Source organism: Podarcis erhardii (assembly GCF_964252035.2).
Source record: "Podarcis erhardii genome assembly, chromosome: 12".
Taxonomy (NCBI): domain Eukaryota; kingdom Metazoa; phylum Chordata; class Lepidosauria; order Squamata; family Lacertidae; genus Podarcis; species Podarcis erhardii.
This window is the reverse complement of record NC_138513.1, coordinates 32,238,721-32,244,914: the sequence shown is the minus strand read 5'-3', so window position 1 is coordinate 32,244,914 and position 6,194 is coordinate 32,238,721. Positions and strand designations below refer to the sequence as shown.

The following is a 6,194-nucleotide window of genomic DNA, read 5'->3' as shown; positions in this document are numbered from 1 at the left end:
CTTGGTCTCTAAGGTGCTACTGGAAGGAATTTTTTTATTTTGTTTTGGCAACTTAGAGAATGACATGCATCTATGTTACCGCCCCTGTGTGGATTTTCCAGGGTCTGGAGGTGACATGGATGTACATTAGTCCCATTTCAAAACCATGACACACAGGCACCACCAAGCTTCAGTAATAGCTTCTTAACATGACCAGTGAGAATATTTCAACAAGGAAACCTCTAATGTGCCGGAAATAGAGTCACTCACTGACATATAGCTGGGTATTTCATCTAATATTCCTAGCCAAGAAAGCAACTTTACAGCCTGCACCCATTGTCAAAGGAGCACTGGCAAGTGTCAGCCTCTTTCCTGCAACTGAGCCTTTATGGTTATCCAAATCCAAATTTATACATGCTACTGGGGGTGGCCCCTTCATGGACAGTGTTCTCGAAGCTACCAGCATGAGTTTGACCAAACTGTGGGAGGCAGTGGAAGACAGGAGTGCCTGGCGTGCTCTGGTCCATGGGGTCACGAAGAGTCGGACACGACTAAACGACTAAACAATAACAACACTGGGGGTGGGGTGTAAGCCTGTTTACTGACAGCGGAGCGCCAACCAAAGCCACTTCCTAAACAATATATTTCAGTTGCCATATTCTGTGAGGCTCCACATGTAATGCCCTCTGCAGCTGGAAAATGCCCAGGCTCCAGATCAGGCACGCCAAACCTTCAGATGTTTTGGACTACAATTCCCATGATCCCTTACCACTGGTCCTGTTAGCTAGGGATCATGGGAGTTGTAGGCCAAAACATCTGGAGGGCTGCAGGTTGGGGGTGCCTGCTCCAGATCTTCTGAGTTGATGATGACTTCTACAGTGTAAGAATATGAAACATTTCCAAGCCTGAGCTCGTGTAATTGGCATTTAAAAAGACTGGGAGGGGAATGCTTTAGATTAGCAGGAGAGGAGCACTGTTTCCCTCTAAAATTCCTTACCCATTTTGATAAAAACTTTTATTTCTTTTTTCAAGCAAATACATCTACTGCCATTATCTGCGCTTCCCCAGGTATGTACCTGCATTTTAGGATTCTTTTCCTGGCACCATAAGAGAGCCAGCATGGTGTAGTGGTTAAGAGCGGTGGACTCAAAACTGGGGAACCGGGTTCGCGTCTCCGCTCCTCCGTATGCAGCTGCTGGGTGACCTTGGGCCAGTCACACTTCTCTGAAGTCTCTCAGCCTCACTCACCTCACAGAGTGTTTGTTGTGAGGGAGGAAGGGAAAGGAGAATGTTAGTCGCTTTGAGACTCCTTCGGGTAGTGATAAAGCAGGATATCAAATCCAAACTCCTCCTCCTACTCCATAACAGTAATTTTACCATCTTCTCATCTTTACCCAAATAGTTGGAGCTCCTTGGGCCTGAACTTTCTTACAATAAAATTAAGAACATGTAATAATTTGTGCGAAATTCTCGCATGAACATGCAATTTAGCAGTTGTGCTGTATTTATATTGCATTTATAAGAGCATCAGCAAAAAATATAATTTCGAAAAACCTTCTACCACATTGCTTTTATTAGAAATGCATCCCTAATTCCATACATTCGGTCATTGATGTAACCTACTGCTAATTATTGTTCCTCTAATGACTATTTGGCAATACTATCCTGAATCACCTCCCAGGCATTACTGACATCCAGCTACACGTAAAAAACCTTGCACTGTTATAAAGTGTTTATTCCTAAATGGTTCTTATCTCCTATGACATATTTTTAAATATGACTGAACAAATGGATACGGGGCTTCAAAATGTCACTGGGTTAATTATTATTTTTTGGCATCCACAATATACGGAAGGCTAGTGTCTATGGCTGTTTAGCCATGATGGCTGTTCTAGCGAAGGGAACATCCTGCCTCACAGAAAAGGGTGCATGCAAAGAAGAGCATAAACATAAGGAAAATCTGCTGGATCCGACCAATGGCCCATCTAATCCAGTATCCTGTTTGCACAGAGGCCAACCAGGTACCTGTGGGAACTCTCCCTGTGGCGATCACACAGGGTCCCCGGACGTTTGACGGTCTATTGACCCTGTGCCACCACTGTGATTGCTTTCTTTGCCACCAACCCGTTTCCCTCAGGTACACACAGAGTCCAGACAGTTGTTAACATTAACAAATAATCAAGCTTATTTTTATATACATGAACAAGTTTAAGGTTTCAGTTAATTTTTCTTGGCAGTTTCTTAATCTTAGTTTCTTTACTGACCCAATGTTCCTAACAACTTCAAACTGATTATCCCAACTATCTAATCTGACTCCACCTAACAGTTCCTCTCACTCTCTCACCACACAACATGACCAACCCACAGACTTATATCCTCCCTCTTCCTTTACCAACGCCCAACTCTCAACTGACTTCCACACACACCAACTCTAACTCTAACTCCTCCTATCAGTTTCTCTCTGGCCAATCACATCACACTCATTTAACCCTTTCCTTATGACCCACCTAGGAGGCAACTGCCACACTCTCCTTCTGCAGTTTCCAGCAACTGGTGTTCATAAGCATACTATGCCTGGAGGCAAATCATAGCTTCCATCATGGGTAGCAGCCACTGACAGCCTTAACCTTCATGTATCTGTCTAATCCTCTTTTAAATCCATCATCGGGACTTCAAAGCACCTCACAGGCAGCAAGGTGCTGCTAAAATTAAAGGTTCACCCCTTTATTCCTCCTGTCCTTCATGGGGGTCAGGGAGTAGCATGGTCAAAATGTTGTTAGAGCAAGAGACTGGCAAAGAAGAATGCAACTTGACACATATTCAGGAATGAATCAAAGCTAAAATAGATTTGGATTCATTTCAGGTTATATATTTTGCAATCTCTGTGTCTTTTCAACCCTATATGGCCAGCCTTAAATCCATTAATTGTGTGTCTGCTTTCTGGTTTTCCAGTACATCCAGCCTTCTGGTTTTCTGGTTTTCCAGTACATCCAGCCTTCTCTTACAGCAAATGCATTTCTTCCTCTTACCCTTGCAATCACGACTGGATCCCAAGACAGAAGGCAGAAGCTTCCTTTGACAAAAAAAAGAAAAGAATGCAGAACTTGGAAAAAACAACAAAAAACCATGAGACCAAGCTGGCTACAAAAACAATTAAGGAAATGTTAGAATATATTCCCCACTAACATAGCAATGAAGCTGAATTACAACAAAGTTTTCCGCAATAATTAGGGTGATGTTTTTAGTAGAAGAGCTGTGAATCCTACACAGAATATAGAGCAGGATTAAAACCATGCCTACAAAAAAACACAAAAAAGCTCCCATTGTTCAACTTAATTGTCTGCAACTGACAGTGATAACAGAGGAAGAAAAACTAGGCAGCAAGAATAGACTTTTATTTACATATGAAGTATAAAGCCTGAGAAAAAGAATCTGAAATCAGAACATGGCCAATAATTGAAAAACAGATTTAAGATAAGTAATGCTATTTTCAGGAACAGACTCTGATAGCAATGAATGCTCTGGCAATAAGTGAAGAATGAAACTGCACCTGTCATGTGTGTACAAGTGACAGGATAAAGCAGATTGTGTATGAAGCAGCCAAACCAGTACGAAAGATGGATTAAAATCACATGTTCTTATGGCCAGAAAAGAACAAGTGTATATCTGATAGCTAAGGATAGAATTATTATCATTTAATTAGGAATTTTTAAAAGGAAGCTACACCACTATTTAAAATGTCGAGTAAACAGCCAAAGAGCCACTTCGTACATTTTACAAAGTTGTTCAGATCTAGTAAAATGGAGATGTACTTGTGATTCAGGTGATTCTTCCTCTGGAACTTAGCAATGTCAGAGAATTCTGACAAAAATGGAAATGGGAGCAGAAATTGCCAATCTTTGCTTATTCATCCCATGTCCAGGACAGAAATCAATCCAGCAAACACAATCAGCATTCAGTTTCAGTGCTGCTTGGAGTCCACAAACAATATACAATTGATTATTGAAATTAATTGACTTTGCATTGAAAGGAATGGTGTGGAATAACATAATGTTGCCTAACGGCTGGGCCGGCTCTGTCAAGTAATATAGATAATATATCTCCAGGTTTCACTGACCATTAGCAATAATCTTTTATGAGCACCACGCTTTGCTTTTCTTGGAAGAAAAGTGTGCCAAAGTGATTATCTTAGTAGCTATTACCCCACATGGCACGATCATAAATCAGCAGAATCAGCTACAGCATTTTAAAAGCATATAACAAGCAAGGAACAAGTATTAGAATGCCCATCAGAAGGACAGCCTATGCCCTATGAGATAATGCTAGATGTTGTTCCAGATTGAATTGCTAAAGATCTACATGCTTTGAAGTTTCAGCAAGCAGCTCTTCAGTGAAAATGGGTCGGTATACATGTAAATTTAAAACAACTCAGAGCCCGAAGAAAGACTAGGAACACAATCACTGATACCACAAACACGAATGAACCATCAAGACTAAAACCTAAAATCTGCTATCTTCAAAATATTTTGAGGATGTACAGTGGTACCTCTAGTTACGGACACGATCCATTCTGGGGTGACATTCGCACCCCAAAAAGTCCGTATAGATAGAGCACTTCTGCACATGTGTAAAGCATGCAGAATGCTTCTGCGCACACGCAAAGCGAGCAGAACGTTTTTGTGCATGCAGCAAAACCCGGAAGTATACACTTCTGGGTTTGCCGCATTCGCAAGCCGAAAAGACATAACATGAACCTAACACAACATGAGGTATGACTGTTGTGTAATTACATTAAAGGAATCACACCAGAGTTGTAACCATTTCCAGAAGGGTAAGAATGTGAATCTGCTGTAGCAAAAAATACCACCAGTCTTGTGGCACCTAATCGGTTTATTATGGCCTTCGCTTTCATGAACCACAGTCCACTTCCACAGATGCATCAAATGTAACTCTGAGTTAACAGGTGCATGTAACATGAATGTGCAACCATGGCTGTTCCTCAATAGCAGTCAGCGTGATGGGGCACAACCACAGAGGCACCTACCCAACGTGAGTTTACCTGAAGAGCCTGGGGCGGCGTAGAGTAGCAGCAATTTTGGGGTTATGTGTACGTACCAGTGGATACAGTTCTGTGCAGGAGCATGGTACATCTGGGCAGGTCTAATCTTGCTGCCACTCTGCTCTATCCCACCTCTGTCCAGGTAAACTGCAATGATGCCGGTGCAACAAGAACAGCGGCACATCACTGGCAACTACTGATTCTCCTTAGAAATAAAATAAAAGAATCCAGATACGACTTTCTAAAATGCTGCACATGTCATAACTATAGAAACTAACCACCAATTTTTTTGGGGGGGGGGGGTCCAAGTCAGTATTGATGCTCTTAACTCAGACAACAAATACCACTTAAATTAGAGAAAGCAACTTGAACTAAGGCATTGACCAGAAAAGTGGGAGCCAAAAATACTTGGGATACATATGGCTTACGAGCAGCAGAAAAGCAAGCAAATCAATGAGGGTCTCTGTAGTTTAAATTCACCATCAGCAGAACAAAGAATTGTATAGATTGGCAAATGGTTTGAACAACATCTTGAAAATGTAATGAGGTCAATACAGTTAAGATCAGGCACATTATTACCAACAAAAGTGGAGCAAATTACACCATATTATGTAATTCAAGTAATGGGGAACTGGTATTAATATGGAGACCTGGTCCTTAGTCAATGTTATATAAAAATAACCAAGCATAAGTCCAAGTATATTAAAATAACTTCTCTATCTCTCCACAGCTAGTCTCCATATCTCTTGGATTCGGCTGCAGATTTCCACAGAAGATGATGTGACTTCTATGAGAAATGCAAATGCATTTTAAGCAATGTTTTAGATTTAACAAGATCCTTTCCAAAAGTGAAAGGTTTGCTAACCCAGTCGGATGTTGGATCCTTTTATAAGCTCCGACTCCATATGGATCTTGCTATGGAGCAGCTGCAAAATAGTAGCCACACATCACAAAAAGCTGCCTTATTATCAGCTCTAAGAAGCTAGTCTCTTGGCCAACACAAGTGCTGTCTTGAGCTGTGGATTATCAACAATGGCTTGTTGCTTTGTAAACAACAGCTACTCAACTGGCCCTGGGCAAACTCATTCCACATTTCCTCAGAAGTGGCTAACAGGTGCCCATTTGTGTAAGACTACCACAAAGCAAGTAGTCTTGC

At 41.4% G+C, this 6,194-nt stretch overlaps 1 protein-coding gene across 1 annotated transcript in view; it reads right to left on the bottom strand.

Annotated features, from left to right (window-relative positions):
- The window catches only part of CHN2 (chimerin 2), a 149,294-nt gene that overhangs the window by 129,932 nt on the left and 13,168 nt on the right, over positions 1-6,194 (bottom strand). The window lies entirely within an intron of this gene.